The following is a 25,550-nucleotide window of genomic DNA, read 5'->3' on the forward strand; positions in this document are numbered from 1 at the left end:
ATTGTTTTTTATGTTTTAAATTATATTGTTTATCTAGAAAAAATAGAAATTTAAAATGCCAGCCACAGATATGCAATTTCATAAACCACAGAATGTTTATATTAATCATGTCAATATACAACCTTTTAAGCTCCTTTTTAAAAGTCAGATTTTTAAAAAATGATGCAAGACATTCTTTGCATCCATCCCCCTTAGCCCCAAAGAACACTTATTTTTGTCTACAGGGTAGTCTACTGTGAAAAACAAGACGCAGAGCACAACCTCTGAAAAGACTATCCTAGACCCTTCTTCTGCTTGGCTGGGAACTGTCCAGTAGCATAAACACAGTATTGCTCTGTTCTCAGCTGGAAGCGGGTTACTCTAGATACATATACAGTTTTACTATAGCAAAAGAAAATAGATCAGTTTGCCCATGGTTATTCATTTATGCTTCTCCTTGGGGGTCCTTAAAAAGCAAATGATATGCAAACAGCTGCATGATTATTGTTATGCTCTTGTTGCTATTTGGTGATAGCTATTTACATGTAAATTACTATTTGGAAAAGTACAACTTCTCTTCACCAGTAACCAGACAACAAAACAGTTCTTACTAAGCTGTCCAAGATTAATTACTCAAAAATATATCCTAAAGGAATTATTCTTTAGAATTCTGCATTTCCTAGAAAAGTAATTTGAGAATGAATAGAATATGTGAGTGACTCCACCCTGAGTCTGAGGCCGTATCTATACAGTGAACGACTTTAGAATATGTAAAAGGCATATTCTTGCTATTAAGACTGATTCTGCAAAATGGGAAGAAAAGGAAAGCAGGCAGGCAGAGAAGACACTAAAAGACAGATTAGAAGAGACCAAGGATAAAGTTGATTTAGTTCCAAGTCTTATCTCTGGGTTAGACTAGGTGAAATCACTCCTCACCCAGAATGTGTTTATGACTGAAGATCGTCACAAGGATAGTACTCATTAAGCTACCTGAATTAGAAAAATAAGAGTTCTGCTTATTAGCGTTAATATTTTGATGCTTTTTTTTTTTTACAAAATGAAGATATTTTGTTTAAACATGCATTTATATGTTTAAAAGTGGATCATAATTTATATTCAATTTTCTATATTTTTACTTCAATTAATATAACCAGAGCCAAATTGATGACTGTATAAGACCTTATTTTATTGTTACTTTTTATGTTTCACTGTAATATGCCTTTAAGATAGAAATGTTTATCTACCCACTTTGCCTTTCTCCTCCAATTACTCACTTAGAATTGGAATTTCTTCTTATTTTCTGCAAAACTTAGTAAAAGATAGGAATATATTTATAAAAACCACAGCTAAATAGGATACAGAATATTAAATTTCAATTGAAAAGATCAAAGACTTAGTAAACAGATGTTGAATAATCCAATTTCCATTTCATGTACTTATTTATATTCTTAAGCCAACTTTCCCAAACCTCAACTTTGATGAGATGATATTGTCTTATTGCCATAATGTCAAAAAGTTAAAAAAATCCTTCATTAAGGATTCTTTTCCATTCCATTTAAAGATCAAAGTATGAAAGATTAAAAAGCAACTCTTTCCTTTAGGTAGGGTTTTTACACTGTACTGGATGAAATGGACACCTCAGTCGCTTCTGAGGCTAATGAATGCCTATTACCACAATTAGTTTAGCAAGCCTGGTTCCCCTAGCTTCTGCCATATCACATAGGGCTAGTGATTGAATTTGCATATGGAATCAGAGTTCCTGTATCAAACAATATGTGTTTGAGGTTTTGATTTTTATATATACACTGACAAATCATATTCCAGGGAAATTATACAATTTACATTATCATTAAAACTGTATGAGAATTTCAGTTGCTTCATTCAATTCCATTTAAACTGATCAAAGTATCAATAGTCTACTTAATAGTGACTCTTTTTCTACTTCCAATTTCATGTTTCAGAGGATTTTAATTGATCCAAACGATCTGAAGCTGGAGTAGTATAATTAAGGAAAACAAGGAATATAAAAAGATACATGATTCAAGAGAAAAATACCAACATATTTATTATAGGGACCAGTTTGGTTTTTCAATACTGAAATACATATAGATAGAAGTTATAGATGGTAGAAAAGGAAATAAGAATTTAAGAAATTTGAGACAATTTGAAAGCAAATTTTATTTTCAAATATATTTTATAGATTTGTAGATTTTATGTAATTCTATATGGTCAAAAGTGACAAGGCAAACTTATATTACATTATTCTTTTTGAATGTGATCAACTCTATAGTAAACAGAATAATAAGGAAGAGAACTATAGATATTCATAAATTACAATTTAAAACACAATACTATGGTATAATATAAAATAAGCTTATTGAAAATTTATTATAATGTTATCTAATATTTTCAGCACATGTAATTTCATGAACATTGAGTATATTTTTCAACAATTATTTTTGATTACTTAACATGTACTAGGTACTAATTTAAGTGTAAGAAAATAATGGAAAATAAAGCAGTTTTTTTGTCATCTTTTCATGCAAATCCCATTCTCATGGAAGGAGATAAACAACAACCAAATTAAAACCATAGCATGCCAAATGGAGTAAAATATGAAGAAAAGTAAAGCAGTTTCAGAGATGGACAGTGATAACAGGGTACCATGTGAGGGTGAACAGAAGAGACAACCTGTAGAGGTCGTGTTTGAGAACTGATCTTAGTAATGAGAGGTGCTCATGGGAGTGTCTGGTGAAGATCCTTAAGCAGAAGGAAGTTCTGGTGCAAAGACCCAAAGCTAGGTGGAGGGTGTTCAGGTGCTTTTAAATCGGGATCTCAGTGGCAATATACGCAATGAAGGGAGAACCTTAAGAGGAGAGGTCAGAGTGGAGAGGCAGAGGTAAAAAAACTTGTAGGTATTTTTTTCCTGAACGTGTTTGAAGTGTGAATTTATTACACTCATATTATATCACCCTACTGTGTGGAGACTAGATTCTAGGAAATGGGCATGGAAGCAGGCATTTTCAATATCCTGGAGGAAAATATTAGGTATGTTTTGAAGATAATGCAGATTGATTTGCAATTAGTTCAATGTATGGCGTGAGAGAAATAAAGAGCAGAATTCAAAACTGTAAATTCATTCCCAAGGTAATAGTGTAAGGACCAAAATATAACATGAATAGTTGACCCAGAAGTATGTTCCTATGTTTTTATTCTGATACTCACAATTTTTTTCATTATAACATCTGAAATGGAATTCTATGTACTCATTCTACATTCCACCCTCTGAAAAATCTGGTATATGTTTAAAACTGACTACCTTAGTCCAATATGCTCTTCCCCACCACCACTGACCCCAGTGTAATGAATTAAGCAGAGCTGAATCTTACAAGCTTTTGCTTCCTTCCTTTCTTCACTCACTTGTCTACCTTCCTAGTTCTGAGCCATCTGTGTTGAAGGATTGCCACAGAGGTACAGGGACAGGCTAAAAACTGAGCTAAAAGTCACACAGAGAAGAGGCAGGAATGCATGCTACAGACAATAAGGTGTCTCAGAACTTTTATAAAGAGTCCTTCAATAGATACTTTCTGGAAAAGTCCGTTTTGTTTTGTTTTGTTTTGTTTTTTTGTTTTTGTTTTTGTTTTTTGCTATTTTGTCACTTTAAAAAAGTGTTCTTATTTGTTACTCTTTTAATCTGCAAACCCATTAGTACTCTTCTGCCTGGCCAAGGGTTCTTCTGGCATTTGTGAGTGTCTTTTATGAGGCCTACCCCTTGATGTAGCTTTGAGCATAGTTAAAGACTGTGCTCTTATTCTGGGTTGTTTCCTGAGAATGTACTCATTTTTGTCTCATATTTCAGAAGTCTGACAAAACTATCTGTCTAGCTCTAAAGTATGAGAAGTAGTGTAAATAAATCAATCCATCACAATTTCTATCCTTTAAATATGAAATGTTTTTGCCACCAGGTTTTTATATTACTGTTAGACAAAAATCAGCACTTTTCTTTACATCTTTCTATCTGTGGAGTCTTAATATTTCATGCAGAGAGAGGACTCAAAATCATAAATAATGTATCTTAACTTCCTAGGTGGAATAAATACGAATACAGTGAGTTGTCATGCTAATCAATTATAATGTAAAGAACATTAGTGTCAACTCTTTGATGATTCAATTGCCAATAGTTCATTTAAATGTTGAAATTAGTTATTGTTACTAATTTAAAAATTCTTCTCTAAGTGTGTTATTTAACCAATGGCCAACCAAATTCCTAAGGCAAATGGAGATAGCTTTGGTACTCTAACTAAGAAGCAGTGATAGGAACAAATTATGCAATTCAACACACTTTGAGGATAGAAAAGCTATGAGACAGAGGAAAGTATCCAGCTTCAAGAGATAAATACTCCAAGTTAATAACAATGAATGATCAGAATGCAATGAAAAAGGATTTACTGGGTTGAAATATTATTAATTTAAAAAAATAGTCCTAAAAAACAGTGACCAGTAAAATATGAACCAATATTTATTGAGCACACACTTAGTTTAATACAGTTTTAAAATTATTAGTTATGATGCCATATGAAGGACAAAGAAATGCTTGACTATTACCATGTCTTTATCGGTTTTATTTGAATCTGCAGCAAAGAACTGAGTTACAAATGAGATTGTCATAAGGGCATATCAAATAGGCTTACAGACCAAAACATCTTCCTTTCTTTACAAGAATAGCCAGAATTTATTTAGTGTTCGCCATGCACCAGGTAGCTGTCCTATAGGCTTCACGATTCCTGTTTAATCTTTTCAGAAGCCCTCTGAGATCAGTACCATTATTATTGCCACATAAAAATATAGAAACTGAGGCAGGGTGGTTAAAACAGCAGGTGATAGAGGTAGAATTTTAGCCAAGAATTCTGACTCAACAGCTCAAAAAACTGGATATTTAAAACTTTAAGTGTAGGATTGATATCCCCTTTCTCATTACCTATTTGTTATTATATCCTCCCTTTTATTCTATAAATAAGAACCACCTTACATTAACAAAATGTAAAGACATGAGCTTATAAATACACATCAAGAAAATTATTATAGGACCTAGCACAGAAGTCAAAGAATAGAGAGAGGTAAACAGCACACCAGGAAAAAATTTTAAAAGAAATAAAGACGAGAGGCAATGGGAGAGGTCACCAGGGAAATTTTTCAATAGGTGACTGAAAATAACCACATCAAAAGAAAACAAAACTCTTGGTTCTGAGTCTTGGGAAGAAAAGCAACTAGAGTTTCTTGGGGTAGGAATAATGGCCTAGTCGCAGACTCCTAGTCCCAGACTCTCTTCTCTTAAATATTCTCTGTAGGTATTTTTTATTACATCAATTATCATCTATGCATCAGTCATTCATTCAAAATTTATATCTCCAACTTCAACATGTACTCCCAGTCCAAAGCCATATATCCAGTTTGCATGCTCTTCATCTCCACTTGACTGAATATCTCTCTGGAACATCCTCAAACCTCAATTCATAATCTTAGCCCATTCCTAAACCTATTCATCCTCAATTCTTGCTCTCTCACTAACAGAAGCACCATATATTCACATGCTTAAATTAGTCTGATGACATTAAATCAAAGAAGTTTTCTCTGTATTATCCTTGCAGACCCAGTGTAATCACAACCATCCTTAATAGTGAGAGAGAGAGGAAGAATAGGAGAATTTATAGAAAGAGATGATACAGGAGAAAGGCAGAGAGAAATAAAGTCAGGGAGACCCAAGTCAAAGAATGAGGGCTCCTCTAGAAACTTGTAAAGGAAAGGGAACTATAATAGCATCATGTCAAATCTTGTCATAGAGAGTTGTTTTATGTGCTATCCTCCATACTTTCTCATCACCTTACTCCTACCTCATCCTTTAGCCAACTCTGACCAAAATACCAGGTTTCATATGAAATATCACTGGCACAGGGAAAAATTATCTGAATTTACACAATACTATGTTGAATCCCATCTCTAATCATGCATGCTAATGATGTTCTGTAATGACCCACTATAATACTTGCTACAATTTCAATTAACTAATATTTATCTAAAAATTTCACTTAAAGATTTCTCTCCTACAGTCTTAAGCATCAAAGAAAGTGAAACCAGAGAATATTTATCTTGTTTGTTATTATAATCAAATAACTTGCAGAATACCTAGAATTGAGTAGGTCTACAGAAAATATATGTGAACTGAGCAGATAAATAAATAAATGGTTGGGTGGACACAGAGATGACTGGAGAGTTGGTTGTATATATGTTAGGTTGATGGAATTAGAAAATATGCTTACACAGAGCTGTGCCATTTTATGGTATATTTTAAAGTGACTATACCCGATCAGTGACCATATTTCAATTCACAATTGGAAATTTGACAAAACCTTTCAAGGTGTGTTTTCAAAGTAAATTTGTCTTGATCCTGACCTTTGGGACAAAGTTCTGATCCATAAGAGTTATTTGCCATTCCATGACTATTTTCTATGTCTCCATTTATACACTTGTGCACAAACATTCAGCACTTCAAAATTCATTTGAAGACTGAAAAAAAGAGATTGTAATCACAGATAAAACTGCAGTTGCTTAGAAGTGTGACTAAAGCCCATTTTCATCAGGCTTTCCAAAGAGTGACATAAATATATGACTCTGAGCATGAATATTTTCTGGTTTTCTTGGGAGCCCTGGAAGTTGTTTTGGTTCCATCTATAAGCATTTAAATTGACCAGTGTACAAAAAAAAAATCCTCCTACACATGCAAAATAAAGACAATGCAGTTGCATGGTACAGAGGATTATCATATGACCAAAGAAAATTATATGGTTGTTCAGATTCACCCTCTTTTCTCATAATTACACATGATGCCTACAATTAGAATAATAACAAAAATTCCCTATTTTTTTAAATCCAAAATTATATATATATATATTTTCAACTTATTAATACAACTTTCCAAACTAGAAATCCAGACTACAAATTGTGAATTGAAAATATAATTTCCACAGATGCTGTCCTATTGGTTTAGACCAAACAGGTTTAGAACAAAGATATTCATAAGTGAAATAAGCAAATGACATTTCTTCTAAAAAAAAAAAAAAAAAAGTAGTATCCTCTTCCTACACAGGATATCAAGCCAAACCCACAGTTTTTTATTGAAATTTGTATTTTATTTAAGAGAGACAATTAACCATAAAGCTTAAATTTTAAATGCGTCCAAGCCACAATCATTCAAATGCTTATGTTTTATGCATTGTTCTTCATTCCTTCTCTCATCCATTTGCATATTTATTCAATACATTTCTTTGAATGGAAACTGTATAATAAGCACTATGTTGGGCATTAGAATGATAGCTGCAAACACAACATAGTCCTTGCCCTCATGCACCTTGTAATAAAGCTAAAAAGGACAATTTATGTCAGTGGTGCAAAGCATACAGCAAACAACATTTTGGACAAAGGGGAAAATATGTGTACAAAAATTAAGATGGGAATGAGCTAGGCATCATAAGCATGGGCCAAAATATCCAGTGGTAAAAGATTAGGCAGCTGTGTCTTTTAAGCAGGATTGTGCAAGGCAGTGTGGTGGGACAATCTAAGATACTTCTGGAACTATGCTGGAAGACACACGGAGTCATGGGTTTGAGCTTCATTTTTGTTAGTTTTCACGATGTTCAAGAAGCATGCTCTTAGATACATTTTAGGAATGGGTATATGTAGAGCAGAGCAGAATAGATAGCCTGGAGAGACCAAAGAAATATTATGATTTGAGGGTAGAGATAAAAAGAGACAGCATTGTACACAGGAAGTACAGATTTGGTCAGAGAAAATTGGGCAATTTAAACAAGATTTTTGTAATTTACTGTTGACTTATTTGGAGGTATCTCATCTTCTATCTCCCATGAAAACTTTTTGGGAAAATAAATATACACAATGACTTTGCAGCTAGAATTATATGCCATTGATCAGTTTTGATGTGATACTGGTATCACACTGGGAAATAAGAACAGGAATACCTAAGAGGTCAGTCTCAGCTTCAAATTTGAAAGGTTGAGTAACTTTTATCCTCTGAGCAATGGTAAGAAAATTAAACATGAGAGTCACATGATCTTATAATTAAAACATTTTCTCTGGTTTTTGTGTAAAATGAAGTGAGTTGTAGAGAAGCAAAAATAGAAATGGAGTCACTGAAATCTTTCAGTACTGCACAAGACTAAAGGTGATGGCACAGACTAACATCTGGGTGGTGGAGAGCAGATGGAGACTTTCAGGTGTGTGGTATAAGTAAACACCAAATGGCTTGATACATATTTGATGAGAAATGGGAGGGACTGCAAAATTAGTTGGAGAGATTTCTTCTTTACTGAGATGGAATACAGAATTAAGAATGGCACTGAGAAAGGATGAGGCTGAAAGTCAGTAATTACATTTTAGACATGTTAAGGTTGAGATATCTATGGAGTTATCCAAATGGCTATATTAAGTGGGTAACTGAGAAAAAAGCCTGGGCTGGACTCTTTGGCATGTAGACAGTAGTTGAAACAAAGCAAGTATAAGAGACTGTCGAGAGAGTAAGATGAGGAGAGAACAACATCAAAGCCTAAAAATTAAAACACAAAGAATAATAAGATAGGTAGGAGGCAGGTGAAGACATATTTGAAAATAATGCCAGAAGAAGAGAACACTTCAAGAAACAAACACATCATAACAATATACATTACAGTGATAAGTTACATATTTCAAATTCACACTCTTGCCTTGTGGTCCAGATGGGTGAGTTTGGAGGAAGTGAGATATGGAAAAATTATTTCATACTGATTTCCATAGCAGTTGTACTAGTTTACAGTCTCAACAACAGTGTAAACTGTTCCTTTTCTCCCCATCCTCTTCAGTATTTATTATTATTTATATTCTTGAAAGCTGTCATTCTTATGATGTAGCATGAAATCTCAGTGTAGTTTTGATTTGCATCTCCCTAATTGTTCATGGAGGCTCCTTAAAAGACTAACCATGGAACCACCTTATTACCCAGCTGAACCACTTCTTAGCATTTACCCTGAAGAATTAAAGTTATCTTACTACAGTGATACATGCAGACCCATTTTTATAGCAGTACAGTTCACAATAAGTAAACTATGAAACCAACCTAGGTGTCCATCAATGGATGAATGGTTAAGAAAATGTGGAATATGTACACAATGTGTAATACAAAACCGATACTCCACACTTCCAGGTGCAGTCATTTCTCCCCGACTCCCAACCACTTGTCAATCTGTGCTCCCCCGGCCTCTTACATTACAGGAATTTCCGGCCTACGCTACAGCCATTTTCCTGCTTCCCAGGTTACATCCTAACATGCTAGCTAGCTATTGGTTCACCAGTCAGCTTGCAAGTATTCTCCTACGCTATTGGTTCCTTCCAGTCCGCAAGATTCCAATATCTGGGAGAAGCATTCACGCCATCTCTCTCTTTTCCTTTCTTTTCACCCCGGAGCTGAACGTGCTAGTTGTCGCATAATAAAGTCTCTTGCATGAGGCCTTGTGTCCATGGTGAATTTTTCTGGGAGCTATTGTTGAGCCACAACTGAGACAGGCAAGCGGAGCGGCAGTTCAGCGGGAGGGAGCTGGAACTGCTGAGTCCCAAGCCAAGCTGCATTTTCTCCTTACACAATGGAATTTTATTCAGCCATAAAAAAGAAATGAAATGATGGCATTTTTAGGAAAATGGATCATCATGTTAAGTGAAATAAGTAAAATTCAGAAGGTTAAGGATCATATGTTCTATCTCATATATGGAAGCTAGAAAAATGATAAGAAAGGTGGCAATAGATCTTCTAAAAATCAATATGAGATCACTGAAGAAAAGGAACCATGGGTGGGAGGCATAGAGAGAAGGGTGAAGTGCTGGGGAGTGATGTTGGCCAAATTATATTGTTGTATTGTGTGTAGATAGAAATATCTAACAAATCCCATCAATATGTGTTTGTTATTGGAGATGGGGGCCTGATGAGAGTGAGGACAAACGATGCCTCCCAGTATACAGACATTGGCGACCAGGCTTGGAAGGCATAGATCTAATTTTACTTATGATTGTACAAGACATATATAGGCACATTACCCAATCAGGTTAAGATGCTTGTTAAAGCATAACAGAACCAACCTATAGGTAAGCTATATGTCGTATTGATGTAAACAAACCAAGTATCCCTAAGTGATTCTGTCCCACAACAAGTCTGAGACAAAGGACTGGGGAAAGGGCAAGCTCTAGCACACAGCATGAGGACAAGCAACACAGCTTGCTGTGATGCCTGCTGAGCGAGGTTTCCCCTCAGCTCGCAGCTCAGCCTCAGTAACTGCAAAGGCCTACAATCCATGGTGAGTCTTTACCATTTCCTCAGTTTCTCCATCCAGACTGGTAGGTTTATTTAAACCATGGTTTCAGTGACTGCTGTCAAATAAGCTTGAGGAATATGCTCTACACAACTAAATTTAAAAAAGTGAAGAAAGAAAAGAAAAATTATTTCAACATGATAGTATTAAGTGCCATGAAGGAAATAAGTACAGAGTATTCTGTGACCTTATAAGAGTGTTTAATACAGCTTGAAAAGGCACTTTGGTCAAAAGAAGTGTTGGGTGTGGAGTTAGTTTGTACAGAGTTCAGCATTTACAAAGGCTTGTAGTTTAGAGAGATGACAGTAAATCATGAGACTCCTTTTCAGAGGCCTTGAAAATGGAATAATACTGAATATGTGAGGGCAATGAGCAAAGGAGTAATTTGATCATGCATTATAAATATTGCCTTCATCAACATCTCTAGTAGTGTTATGCTTTAGGTGTGGTATCCTCCAAAATCTCACTTGTGAGACAATATAAGAAGGTTTAGAGGAGAAATGATTGGGTTATAGCCTTAACCTAAGCAATGAATTAATCCCTGCTGGGATAAACTGGTAACTGGAGGTAGGTGGGATATGGCTAGAGGAAGTGGATCATTGGGGGCATGGCAATGGGTATATATTTTGTATCTAGAGAGTAGAGATCTCTCTCTGCTTCTTGATCATCATGTGAACTGGTTCCCTCTGCCCCACTCTTCTGTGGTGATGTCCTGCCTCACCTTGAGCCCTGAGGAATAGAGTCTGCTGTCTATGGATTGAGACCTCTGAAACTGCGAGCCCCTAAATAAACCTTTCTTCCTCTACAGTTGTTCTGATCCAGTCTTTTCATCAAAGCAGCAAAAAAGCTGACTAAAGCAAATAGTATTCTGGTTGACCTCACTAGGCAACTTAACCCATTTGGCTAAAAACACTTTTAGGGCCAAGATTAGTGCTCGTTCAGTTCTCTAATACCTCTGTGACTCTGCATTATATTTACTTACCTCCACAACGGTTTCCTCATCTTTAAAAATAGATAGCCATTTAATATATCTATTGTGAGAAATAAAAGGTGATGAGCCATGTAATGCATCTCATGTAGAACCAGCTGGGCACATATGAGAAACATAACGTGGTAAGTGCAGGTAAAATTAGAGATTCTCTATTACTGCTGGTGGGTGGGGTCTGCATAAGGTGCAGGTCTCTACAGGCTTTCTGCCCGCTGTAGTGTTAGCAGCTAATCGAACCAGGAGATGACTGCCACTGTCGATGCTGAGGGCCGTGTCCAGCAAAGCCCGATTCTTCTCCACTACCATTGAGTAGGATATTGCAGTTCTTAATGGCAGGCTGTTCCCTCCAGTGTTGTAGTAAACCCCAGAAGCTCACTGCCAATTCCTTCTTTAAAGGTTCTTGTGTCATGAATTCAGAGAATGAAATCCATAGACCAGGAAGTGTAAGTGCAGAAGAGTAGGATTATTCATGTGGGAAGAAAAGAGACAGACCTCTGCCCAGGCAAGGGGAATCTGATAGGGGCTGCTGCTTGAGTGTGCTACTCTAGGGGTTCATATAGTACTTCAGTCAACACCGTTGGTCCAGATAAATACTAATAAGGGTTTGAAAAAGACTAGTGCTACTGGTTCAAATTTATGCTAATCTCCATTTGGGTCTGCTCTGCTTGTTTTCCCCAGCATTGGTAGGGAAGTGGGAGACTGAAGTTGGCAGATGCTTGGGGGTTTGGGGTTGTAGCACTGCATTGTGTAGAGCAAGCATCCATACCAGGCAGGCCAGGCTTCCTGGGGTGCCCTACTGTGACAAGTCAGTATGCCTTGGCTTGCTTTGCCCCTGGCTTACTGTGACTCAAGCCCACGCTGGCATGGCAGGCTCTGCATGGACATGGCCTGGTGCTCTGGGACAAGGACTTGGCTTTACTGGTAGTTTTTGATAGGTGTTAATATTTGGTGCCTTAGGGGTGGTAAATACACCAATATTTGAAGAAGTACATTCAACTGCTCTTGACTATTTAAATAATATTTTCTAAAATTTTAGAGTTCTAAAAATATATAAATATATTTATTAGCATGTGTAGATAATTTTTACTCAGATTTCATAGAATTTGTATGTTATGCACATTCTTAAACTTGGTATTGAAGACATGTTAACAATTTGAATGAAAGACATCTATCTTTTGAGAATATCATGTGACATTATACCTAAATTTTGAATAACTTAAGCAATATAATTTCCAAATGTTCCATATGCAATTTTTAAGAGACACCAAATGATGTGCTATTACTAATAAAATTAAAGTTCTAATCTTAAAGATGGTCACAAGGAATTTATTTTTCTTCACTATAATCCAACTGCCTTGATAAATCTAATATATGTGAATACCTGAATTTTCATTTTCAGTTTAGAGCAAAACTAGCATTTTTGATTTATGATTTTCAAACAGAGAAGCAACTCTTTTTTTTTTTAATCACAGTATTAATGCCTCTCTACAGGTATAGACTTTATGGTAAATTATGTAAACCTTTATAAAATAATAGAACGGTATATTTTATTAATAATTTTAATTATATTACAAAATGGATCTCATAAATGAAAGACATTTGAAAATCCTTCAGTAATTTTCTCACAAACGACTGCAGAGTTTAAAAGAAATTATATTCACTCAGGTTTATATGCAGTCATTGGCAATGACCTTAATGATGAATAGCAACTTACATGTGCAGTTAATGGCCAGTTCAACCCCTGTCACCTTTCACACAGGCTGTCTGCTTTTAGATATTCCCTGCACAAAATGTACTGTCACCAACAGATATGGAAAGAATTGCCAACATGAGAGGATTAACTGTTTCATTTAGAAGGTCCAGCTGGCTAATGGGATTCACTTTGGTTTGTTGTCAGATTCAGCTTGGCATATTTAATTTTTCTTTCTTGAAAGTAGAACTTTTTATAGATAGTCTGTGCACATAATGCCAATGAACATGGTACAGTAAAAAGTTGAATAATTCAGTTCCTCTCTTTATCTCTAGCAATACAGACAACTACAGAGAAAATATAATCATACTTTTGCATTGAGAATACATTTATAAGGACATTTTTGACCCAGGATAGATCATTTGGCCTTGATATAATTCACCAAGAACCATATAAAGCTATAAATGTGACCATACTGCCTCTCCTTCACCCATTCCCTCAGCATATGTTTATTAAGCTGCTCTTTGTTCTCAGCAGCAATGAGCTTGACCCCCTTTACCATGTAATGTGAGGGAATAGATGATTTGGCCCTTCGTTACTGATATTAGTTCCATTGGGACGGTACCAAGGGCATGTAATCAAGCTATTTGCTGGTAACTGGAGTTAAAAATTGAACAATACAATTTTGTATCTAATTTCAAAGATGGTTCTCCCTCAAATCCAATTTATAATGTCATTTTATTTCAATTATTTTTAATAATACCAAAGATGGATTTATAGTTGGGTAAACCACTAAAACCAAAAGTTAGTCCAGTGAGTAAAATGTCAGAAAATAATGAAGCATTAAAATCAGAAAAGTTAGATAGAAAATGGAGATAAAGGCTGCTAAAGAAGCAAATAATAGATGTTTTTAAACTCCTTAACTATATCAACAAAAAGATAAAGGAAATGTGTCTTCTCACAATAGACAGAGAAGGGCTCACAGCTTCTTCTAGTAATTCCCTTACATTAAAAACAACTTACCAAGTCTGACTTTCCCTTTAAATTGTTTTTACTAACATAAATGAAATATAAACCTTTCAGAACCTGCTTATAGCATCTTTTTTCCCCCTCTGTTCCTCTTAGAGGGGAGATTCAACCTCTATATCTTAGTGACAACATATTTTTAAGAATTTTCTCAAACCTCAGTTTTACAAATTATTAAGTGAGAAGTTTGGATTTAAATGTGGTAATAAATATAAAGGGTCTCTGTTAGTATCTGGTATATGACTAATGCCTAATACATAATAAATTGCAGTTTTATAGTTTTACTAAAAGTATCTGTTTATTAATTGGCTTCAATGAACTAGAAATTCCTTTAAGTCCAGGATCATGTGTTACTTCCGCTTGTAACCTTATCATGTAACCTGGTGCCTGGTACATTGTAGTTATCCAGAAAACATTTGTTAAACAAACCTGAACATTCTCATCAACTGTACATTTATTAAACAAAAATGCACACCAATTAGCCTGAAGTGCCCTTACCAACACCCACCAGTCTGCCTAATTTTGACTTGTGAAGATCCCACTGAAATAATCATTCCCATAAAAGCTTCCCTATGACTGAAATCTACCCACCTAACACAAGCAAAGTGAGTTTCGTCTCCCTGTATATTGGCAGTGTTATACTGTGTGCTACACTATTGCAATCAGGAGGACATCACAACTATTTATTCATGTTTCCCCCCTCATATACTCAAGTCTATATTTACTTATTATTTGGTATCTTGATTCGAGAGAATTCTATGTATGCATTGGTTTAATTAATTGGTAATTGATTAAATTTTGGTGTTATGAAAGTTAGTTAATTTTCTTTAGAGATACTAAAGCTTAAAGAGACAACATGCTGACGTTGTAATGAGGAGCATTCACATTCCCATGTTGGATATAAAAGTTTTCTTATATTGGATATAGGACACAAATATAGCACAATGCTATGTCTAAATCTCCCAGATAAATCACATGTCCCTCTTACCATAAAGTTGTAAGTAAGGACTAGATTAGATCATTCATCTAATTCCCTATCACTGATCATATTTAGTAAATAAGTTACATATACTATCTGCTGCTTGTTCAGTGCACACTAATATGACTCATTGTCTTGCAGAAAGAGTTAACCACCCAGTGCTTTCTGGCATTGGTTATAGTTTCACTGTTTTTTTGTTTTGTTTTGTTTTTTGTTTTTGTTTTTGTTTTTTTTGGTTAGTAAATATGGTTACTGTAACACCCAGAGTTATTAGTATTAATTCATGCTTTTATTATTTCCAAATTGGGTTTATGACCTCTTGTTTCCCTTTGGTTCAATCATTACTTAAAGGCTGCTTCTTAATAATGGTCCCTTATCTGCTTTGTTAGATGTATCTCTGCTGTTTTCTCACTTAAGTTCTGCCTTCACTATAGCTTGTATTCTATTGGATACTGGGTCATGACATTATTTGTCACAATTATCTAGGATTTCAGTGCTATGCTCTGGGCATAAAAAAATGATACTTTCCTTCTGTAAATCATTCAATACTGTCTTAATTTTAGAATAGTGTTCTGTTGAATTAGGAAAACAGATGTGGCTAAATCATCCATAGCTCAATAAAGATCAGATTAAACCCAGAATTGTCAAGTAAAGGTATGGAATAACAGCCACCATGATAATACTGGCCTTGGGAGTTTGGGATACCTCATCCTTGTTCATGGATTTCAAGACATGTCATCTCACTCCTTTTGCACCATATAAATGGAAACATTTCTTCATCCATCACTCCTTATGATAGTGGTGTTTTCCCATCTTTTCCAAAGATCACATATTCATCTGTGTTTGGAACTCGACCTTACCAAAAGTCTGATTTATGTCAGTTCTTCTGTTTTTCTTCTAATTTCCTTTGAAGAAATAAAATGAACTTTGCTCTATTTTCCTCAATCCTGTATCTTCAATTCTGGAGGAAAAATAACTGATTTAGATAGTTGTATTCTTTTAATTTTTCTCAATTAATTTTAATCAATTATTAATCACATGATTAAAAATGATTGCATCCAAATATAGCAAAGAAATTAATAAGTTTTTATTACCTGAACAGTTACAGGTATGTCGTCAGCTCCTTCAAAGCTCTTCCTAAACAAAGATAGAAATGCGATCACTTGTTTAAGCACTGCATCTATGAATAGAAGTTATTTGTTGAAAGCCCAAACAGATTTGTTATACCCTGCAGTTATAAAGCAAATGAAAATGAACATATATCTGATTTTCTAAATAGCCCAACACACAGATTCCAAATCAAACACCTAGGAAAAAGGAGAAAAATAATATATAGTTGCATTTCTTCATTCTTATTTAGATGGTATACTAAGGAAGATCTATGCAATATGACTCCAAGTTTATAACTAGGAGTAAAAGTGGAGAAACTATAAACAAAACCAGATGATTTGATAACATTTTAATTCAAAGTATGTATTATTTAAATACATATATGTAGGTATTACACCCACGTACAGTATATTTTAACCAAAATGTTTTATAGCTACAAATAAAGATATATGGTAGATGAAAGATTTAAAGAGGGAAGATACATATTACTAATAATTTTTTCCTATCTTCCAGGTTTTGTATATATAAAATAATATCCCAACACATATTAATGGAGAAGCTATATAAAATAAAATTTAGAAGTCAATTCCAGCTGTTTTACGTATATGGGAGGCTAATAATATGAAATTACAAGTATGAACTAGTAATTAATGGCTTAAATTATGAGTTTTATTTCAAATTGTTAGCATACCAAAACTATTATATTATTTACCCATCTAAAAATGTTTTTACTGAGAATCAAATATGTGCCAGATAGTTTTCTAAATACGAGACCTCTTGGGAAAGAAAGCAAATAATTACCTAATAAATGCACTGTAATCTAAAATACCGAGATGACTAAATGAAAAGGTGAGATCCTTTTGTTTTCTGAATAATTGACTATCTCAAATTATCCACTTAATGTTACATAAATCTTAGTTGGCAAAACTAGGGAATGCATATTTGTATTTTTGTGTGGTTAGTGCACTGGGGTGAATATCAGAAAACCTGTAATCTAGTCATTCAGGCAAGTCACTTTCACTATAAGCTTTAATTCTGCTGGTAAATTGCTGGGCATTAACAGGTTGATGAGGAAAAAGCAATTTAAAAACAAAACAAAAAAAATGAAATTCACTATGAAAAGTACTTTTAAGAAAAGTATTCAAAGGATGATATGGAGCAAAGAGAAGAAAGCATTGTCTGCATTTTCAGTATTTATCTTGCCAACATTATAAAGCATGGTTTTGAGAGAACTGGGAAGAAAGCCAGGGATACAACTAAAAATGGTATTATAATATCTAAGTGAAAGTAATGGGTCCCTAAACATTGACCATAGCAGTGAACTTGCAGAATTAAAGACTAATTTGAGGGATGAGGAGAGGTAGAATTAAGAGAACTTTGTTGACAAACAGGATTATAAGAAGAGAAGGATCAAAGAGTCATCTGGATTCAGATTGTATTGGGCATCATTAAGATAGAAATAAAAGAATAAACTGAAGAAGATAAGAAAATGAGCAGTTTAGGAAGAGATTTGGTTTATGGGGGCCTTTGGATTATCCAGCTGGAAATGTCCTATAGGCAACTAGAAATTTAGCTCTGGCCCTAAGGAGAAAGAACAGAGCTGGTGATAAATGTTTTTATCATTCATTCATCCATAAATATCTATGAAATACCAATTATGTGCAGGCCTTTTCTTGGTGCTGGGGACTCAGCAATGAACAAAAATAAAGTCTCTGCCTCAAACTACATTTTATTCAGACTGAATTTTTAAAAATAATTTGTCAAATTGTGTAAAATGCAATGAAATAAAAATAAACCATGAAGAACATGCAAGGGTTCTTCATGGAATGCAGTAGTACTGAGTCAAGAAAGGCAATAGAGAGATCCACACAGGAATCAAATCCTGGGAGCACTGCGATTATTGCAGTGATTGAAGGAGAAGGAAGAGGAATGTGAGTGGGTTCGCCCCATCCCGAGTGGTCCAGAGAGCAGGGATGAGGCCGCTGTTTCAGAGGCAGGAGGGGGCGGGGTACCTTTTGAGAAATGGAGATCTGGTGGGGGGGTTGTTTTTTAACCTCTACTTCATGGCTAGAGAAGGGCAAGACTACATTAAGGACAGCCTTTTGGCTCCTGTTAATAGTGGCTTGCAGAAGGGAAGATAGGAAAATAGAATAATTGCTTATCTCTACTTAGCCCAGAAGGCTTTTCTTTTTTTACAATCATGTATCTCTCTTCTTAGTGGGAGTGCAAGCATCTTGAAAGCAAGCAATACCTGATTCATTTTGTATCTTCAGTGTTTGTCAAAGTGCTTGACACAGAGTATCCTCTAAATCAGTACTTATCATATAGATGAATAGACTAGTTTAAGAAATGCTGACCTGAAATGAATATTTACGTAATTAATTTAGACAGTGTATGTGATTTTTATGGTAAACTGAAAATTGCTATGTGATATGTGTGAATGATTCACCCCTAGTTTTGTGTTAGTCCTAAATATTTGAAAATCCAAAACTGAGGCAGGTTTCCTTGACAACATCTGTAAGGAAACATTACCCAACATTATCTGAGTATTAAATATATTTGGTTAATATTCTGATTATTGAAGCCAGTTGGAGCTGGAAAACTCTAAATGCCAGTCCCTAAGTGTTTTCTTCCATCCAGTTTTAGCCACTGACAAATACGATACAGAAAAAAAAAAAAAAAAAAAAAAGACATGAAATTGCATAGGGCAGAGCCTGGTTATTCAAGAAAATGGAACCAATCTTTCTCTTGGATTAGATTTCAAAGACTCCATCTGTGCAGGTCTGCAGTCCCTCCTGAATGGAACAGTGACATACAGCTAGGCCATTCCTAGAACAAGACCTCTCTGGTTCTTGGGGAAGGAGAAGGTGATGTCCATGAATTCCAGAGTTCAAACTGCATTTTTTTAAATTTTTTATTTTTTATTTTTACAGACTGCATTGTGATTCATTGTACACAAATGGGGTACACACCTTTTTGTTTCCATGGTTGGGCACAATGTAGATTCATACCATTCGTGTAATCATACATGTGCATAGGGTTAACACCCTATTGTTTGGTTATGGCACTCACTCTTCAATGTATTTTCCTTTTAACTTTTCTTGAACATTTGATACTATTTCTACTATGGAAAAAATAATTAAGAGCCCAACATGGTGGTGTGTGCCAGAAATTCCAGTGATTCAAGAGGCTGAGACAGGAGGACCACAAGTTCAAGGTCAGCCTCCACAACTTAGCCAGATCCTGTTTCAAAATAAAGAAAGAAAAGGACTGTGGATGTTGGTTGGTGGTAAAGTGCCCCTGGATTCAATTCCAGGAAGGAAGGAAGGAAGGAAGGAAAGGAAGGAAGGAAGGAAGGAAGGAAGGAAGGAAGGAAGGAAGGAAGGAAGGAAGGAAGGAAGAGAGGGAGGGAGGGAGGGAGGGAGGGAGGAGAAAACGAAAAGAAAAGAAAAGAAAAGAAAAGAAAAGAAAAGAAAAGAAAAGAAAAGAAAGAAAGAAATCAAGGGACCTTGTCTTTGCCCATGAATAGGAGTTTTCAAGAGAAACAGACCCAAGGAAGCAGGAGTGATGTGAGCCATTAGCAGTGGTAGAGAGAAATGAAATCATGTGATTCTAATAATTCAAGGCATGATTTCTACCTGTAGATAACCCAAAGGCTTTTATTATCAAGCCAATGCTCATTTTCTTGCTTCATGTGTGTGTGTGTGTGTGTGTGTGTGTGTGTGTGTGTGTGGCTTTATCAAGTTAAAGGAGTGTGGCATTTCCTTCTATCATTCTAATGATTCTCCATACAATTCCTCTTAGCGTTTAAAATCAATATTTGTCTGAACAATCAATTCAGGCTCCATCATTAATGAGTACTAAATTTTATTGAATTCAGTTTCTTAACATTGGCATAGATCCATGTTTCATAAGCCCATTCCTTAGAATATGAATGTGCTCTGAGAAAACAATTTTTTTTTTTTTTTTTGGCTAAACAAGTTTTAAAACACTGGGTTAAACAGTTAATCAGACTTCTCACGTCAGAAGTTCTTAGAGTATGTAATGTATGCATTTGTTCTAGGACTATCAAAGGGGATAGAGCAGGAATTTGTAATACTTATTTAATCTCAAATTCCTTTCTTGTAATACCTGTTAAAAACCTAGATATCATTCACAAAATATAATTGGGAAATGCTAATCTAAGTGATTGTATATATATTTTTTTCTTTTAGCCTAATGAAATAAGGAATTACAAAGCTACCATATTCTTACATTTTATAGTAAAATCCTCTACTTGTGAACGATGTTAAAAATATTGATTATGCTTCAAAACTCCATTTGCTATTCCCTCTCTAATTATCTATTTATCTGAGATTGGTCCTCACCTTCCTTTCATGAATCCTTTGTCAAGTTGGGTACCAGGCTTATGTGACCAGTTTCCCATAATGAATTAGAGACCCTCCCATTGGCACCATCACCTTCAAATTGTTTTAAACTGGCATTTATTCAGTCTTTTTATCCTACTGACAAGGTATGCCATCATGGGAAAATAACAACACCTCTGATGTCTCATTTTGATATGTGTGAAAATAATAGTACCATCCTCAATATTGTTATTATAAAAAGAAAATAATCTAGGTTTGTTTGGGACATTTTCTTCCCTTGTTTTCTCATATTGGTCAGATGTCAGTGGGACTCTGAGATATTGCAGATTTCCTCTATTGGCTTATAGTGTCCCTGTAGATTCCAGTATATCACCTCCCAGCCTTCAGTAGCCTGAAGTCTTGGAGGAACTTGATAATGCAGTGCTTCCGAAGAAAGCTGCCCCTAGCCTGCTACTGGTTCCAGGGCCTGGAGCTGTCTCTGTGCAGAAAGGCTCTTACTGGGGGACCTGCACCGTACAGCTGGCCACGTGGGAGGAGCCCACCGCTGGAGTGTGCAAGGCTACCTGGGAAGACTCTAGCTGCCCTGCCCTGCTCTGATAAGCTGCCCCTATCCGTGCCTGCCGCACAGGCCGAGCTTCACCCAGTGGGGGAGACTCACCCCGTGGCTCTATTTTAGTCCGAGTCTCTCAATGCCTCCCCTTCTTGAATCCTGGTTTCTGGAGCGACTGGAGATGCAGTCACCCTCTACTCCGCCATCTATATGAAAAAATGTTCAATATCTCTAGTAAAAAGAGAAATGCAAATCAAAACTACCCTAAGATTTCATCTCACCCCAATTAGAATGGTGATTATCAAGAACACAAGCAACAATAGGTGTTGGCGAGGATGTGGGGAAAAAGGTACACTCATACATTGCTGGTGGGGTTGCAAATTAGTACAGCCACTCTGGAAAGCAGTGTGGAGATTCCTCAGAAAGCTTGGAATGGAACCACCATTTGACCCAGCTATCCCACTCCTTGGCCTATACCCAAAGGACTTCAAATCAGCATACTACAGGGATACAGCCACATCAATGTTCATTGCTGTTCAATTCACTATAGCCAGATTGTGGAACCAACCTAGATGTCCTTCAATTGATGAATGGATAAAGAAACTGTGGCATATATATACAATGGAATATTACTCCGCCATGAAGAATGATAAAATTATGGCATTTGCAGGCAAATGGATGAAATTGGAGAATATCATGCTAAGTGAGATAAGCCAATCTCAAAAAACTAAAGGACGAATGATCTCGCTGATAAGTGGATAAGGACATATAATGGGGGGTGGGAGGGGTTAGTGTTAGGGTTAGGGTTAGGTTTAGGGTTAGGGATAAGGAGGGTGGTAAGCATGGAGGAAGGAAGGACTGTATAGAGGGAAAAGGGGGGTGGAAGGGAAAAAAAATAACAGAATGAATCAAACAACATTGCCCTATGTAAATTTATGATTATACAAATGGTATGCCTTGACTCCATGTACAAATAGAGAAACAACAAGTATCCCATTTGTTTACAATAATAAAAATAAATAAATAAAATAAACAAAAACAAATACAAAAGAAAATAATAAATTTTTAAAAGTACCTATAACCACTTACCACAAAATCTGACCCTTCGAGCAAATAAATGTCAGTCATTGTCACTGCTGCTCAGAACAGCATGAGGCTCCATTCTGTCACCATCACATGTCCTCACTGAAGAGTCATGTTTTGGCGTGCACCAAGATAACATTTCCGGGTCTCCAGCCGCACCCCCCTTTTTTTTGGTTCACTAATCTTTTGACTCAGTGAATGCAGATGAGTTTAACTTTCTGAAGAGTGGCTTTGATTCAGGGAGGTGTTTGTGTTACACATACGCAACATGTGTGAACACACAGTTTGCATTTAGATGGAAAGTATGACTTGATGGGAGCCTCTAGGGAGTCATCACTGCCTAATAGGTTTCCTTAATGACCAGTCAATTAGGAACTTGTATTTGCAAAGTGCTTGGCCATCACTATTTTCCTTTCAATTTGTTTCACCATTACTATCATCTTACCAATGAAGCAGAGATACAGGAAGGCTTATTGACTTGCTTTTGGCCACAAGGCCTGACATCCCAGGCACTCTTGGGGTTTGGGTCTCAAAACTCTTGCAGTTCTAAGCAAACAGGAATAGGCTTTCTCAAGAGATGTCAAGACACAGGGAACTAAGCAAAATCTAATCACAAACATTAAGAAGACTTACAGGGTTTGGGTCTGTAAATCCATTCTGTGATCATCTCTAAATCACTTCATTCATAGATTTTCCTCTAATAATCATAATAATTGAGTCATAACTTACTGGCCAGTGCCAGAGTCACATACCATGGAGTAGAAACGTTCTCTTAATACATGAGATCCTCCAGCACAAGGTTTACAAGATCTACTCTTTGGGAGAAAAGGGAGACATTTTCTTTAGCTTCCCTGCAATCATAGTAAAGACATCTATGCAGCTGTAAATATGGACTTTTTGTCACTGTTGAAAGGATTTTTTTGTGTTTTTCTGGATTTCTTTTTTTGATGAAGGAAACAGTTATTAATACTTAAAGGTTTTGAATTCAAGTCTTCAAAGGTAACCCTAGTGCAATTCTTTTCATATTAAAACCTCTCATTAGATACTGGAATAGTCCAAAAGGTAAGTGGTGATTATATCTGGATGGTGGAATCATAGAATGTCTTTATTTTCTTCTTTGTACAATTTTATACTTTTCATATATAATAATGAATATCTATTATTTTTATATTTTGTAATCTGGCTATGCACACATCCAAAATTTAAATACTCTATTTTTCTATAACATTGAATCTATTATTAGGAGAACTGAGGTTGTAATAATAGAAATATCTGCTAGTATCTCTTTAAAAACAATCTCTTTACTTTTGGATCTCAACTTCATAGTGACAAATAAGAATTGTCAGTTTGTGACAAATTTTTCAGTTGAAAATAAAATTCCACAAAACATCCTTTCTGTTCTCAGTACATAGATTATAGTCAGCGTTGAAAATGTCAGGATACAGTTAGACTGTTCTACTTGGCCATTTTAATGCAAGGTAAGTTTATTTCTTTCTGAAGCTATTTTTATGTAAAGAAATATAAATGACTTGACAAGGTGAGTTTTTAATGTTATGAACTATATATAAATATTTTAAAGTAAACATATTAGTGGAAATTCATCAGGTCAACTCTGAATGTTACATAAACAACTAAAATAAAATATAAGGTCTAGTCTCCATCCTTACAACTGCCTAGCACTAGGTCCTTCTTAATTTTTGCCTCTGCTGTTTCAGTGTCTTCCTAAATGATCTCTCCTCTAGCCTACCGCCATTTTGCAAATGTAGGTATAATTGCCTTTGACAGTGTCTTCATCCTTTCCTGCCTATATGATAAAGTCCAAATACTTCAGCATTGCCAAGATTCTCTCTGATCTGGCCCCATCATTTCTTCACCCTTTGCCAGCCCATCTCAAAATTAACTCTGGAGTGAGACAAGACTGTTGGACCCCTCAGAGTCCCAGCAGCATCACAGGTCCATGAATGCTTTTGAGGGAAAGGGGTGGGCACTTCTGATCTTTTTCTTTCACCTTTTCAGAAGATGAAGAGTGGTAGTGATTGTTGAGAGTCAGACATACTCTTAGTTAACTCGTCAAAGGCCACTACACATAGTGACTTCTCCTGTCCCCTGATAACTTGCCTCAGTTCTGCACCTTTAGTTGGGGGAGTTTGGAATCTATGCCCTGTCTTTTTCTGAATAAGTTAAAACACAATGAGCTGGGCCTGCAATACAGCCTGCATTTGGGTCAGTTCTGCTCGGAAGCCCTGTTTTGTGCCTACATATCCATCATATTTTCCAATACAATCAAGGAGATTTGTTGTTTTCTTCCACAAAAGGTATATCTATAGACCAATAGACAGATGTAGATATACACATCTTCTTCCTTCTATTCTTGCTGTTCACACTTTACACATAGAATACAGAAGAAAATGACTAAAAGGGTTTAGACTTAAAACTCTACACCAGGAGATTGAAGCTCTCTCATTCTCCAGGACTGGGCCAGGACTGGGCATTCATTTCAACTTGTGATGAAAGGTAGGGAACCCTGCCATAGTCACAATTAGGTTTGCTAAATGTAAGGCTGATTTCTAACACATTTGTCCCCTCTTCATTTCTCAATTGTTTAAAACATGTGTTTGGTACCCCCAAAGTCTTCAATAGCATCACTAGATCAATTTTCTGTAAAGAAAGCATTTCCCAAGTTATAATTTTTTTAAACTTTCATCACATTCATTCTTCTCCCTTCTGGAAGGTTTAGCCAATTTTAGTAACATTTTAACTCATTCATAGTTCTGGCATTTCTGTTTTTATAACTCTGGTCCCTTTGTTCTGAATAAAACTATATGCTATTTTTAGAGACCTGCCTAGGTCCTCATTCAAGTTCTGCCACATGTCTAATCTTGCCTATTTTATTTAACGTCTCTGAGTCCTGAAATCATCACCTATTGATGGAGATGGTAATACAGACCTTCCAGGGCTGCTCTGAGGGCAGAATACTATGATATCATCTAGTTGTATGCTAGATGAGGTATGTACACTGAATAGTCTGTACTATCATTTACTTTTAAATCTAAAAGAACTAACCTTTTTCTCTTTCTTAGTCTTTTTAAACTAATATATCCTTTTTCAAAAAATAGTACACATACTGAAACAAGTAAAGTTTGCTGTCCCTAAACAGGTGTGACTGACCTGGGGGAACTCCCTTTGGTCTCAAATGTGTGTCATTTTTGACACTGTTGCCCCTGCTGGCAACTTACTATAATGGCCTGATGTTCAGTCCACAAGATGCATTAGGCTCAGAGCAGCAAGGAATAGGAATACTAAGGAAACTTGAAAATCATGGGTGAGATGTATCCCATATCTATGGGATACAGAGACCAGGCACTCTTATGG

The 25,550-nt window shown here is 35.7% G+C and overlaps 1 protein-coding gene and 1 non-coding gene across 2 annotated transcripts in view; one reads left to right on the forward strand and one right to left on the reverse strand.

The window, feature by feature from the left end:
* The window catches only part of Cntn5 (contactin 5), a 1,239,665-nt gene that overhangs the window by 1,003,832 nt on the left and 210,283 nt on the right, over positions 1-25,550 (forward strand). The gene's annotated exons all lie outside the window — the stretch shown is intronic.
* Positions 1,593-1,723, reverse strand: LOC124960818 (small nucleolar RNA SNORA66). Its single transcript, XR_007104141.1, has one exon. It is a non-coding gene; the product is annotated as a small nucleolar RNA SNORA66 (small nucleolar RNA).

The sequence above is a fragment of the Sciurus carolinensis genome, chromosome 11 (genome assembly GCF_902686445.1).
Source record: "Sciurus carolinensis chromosome 11, mSciCar1.2, whole genome shotgun sequence".
Lineage (NCBI taxonomy): Eukaryota > Metazoa > Chordata > Mammalia > Rodentia > Sciuridae > Sciurus > Sciurus carolinensis.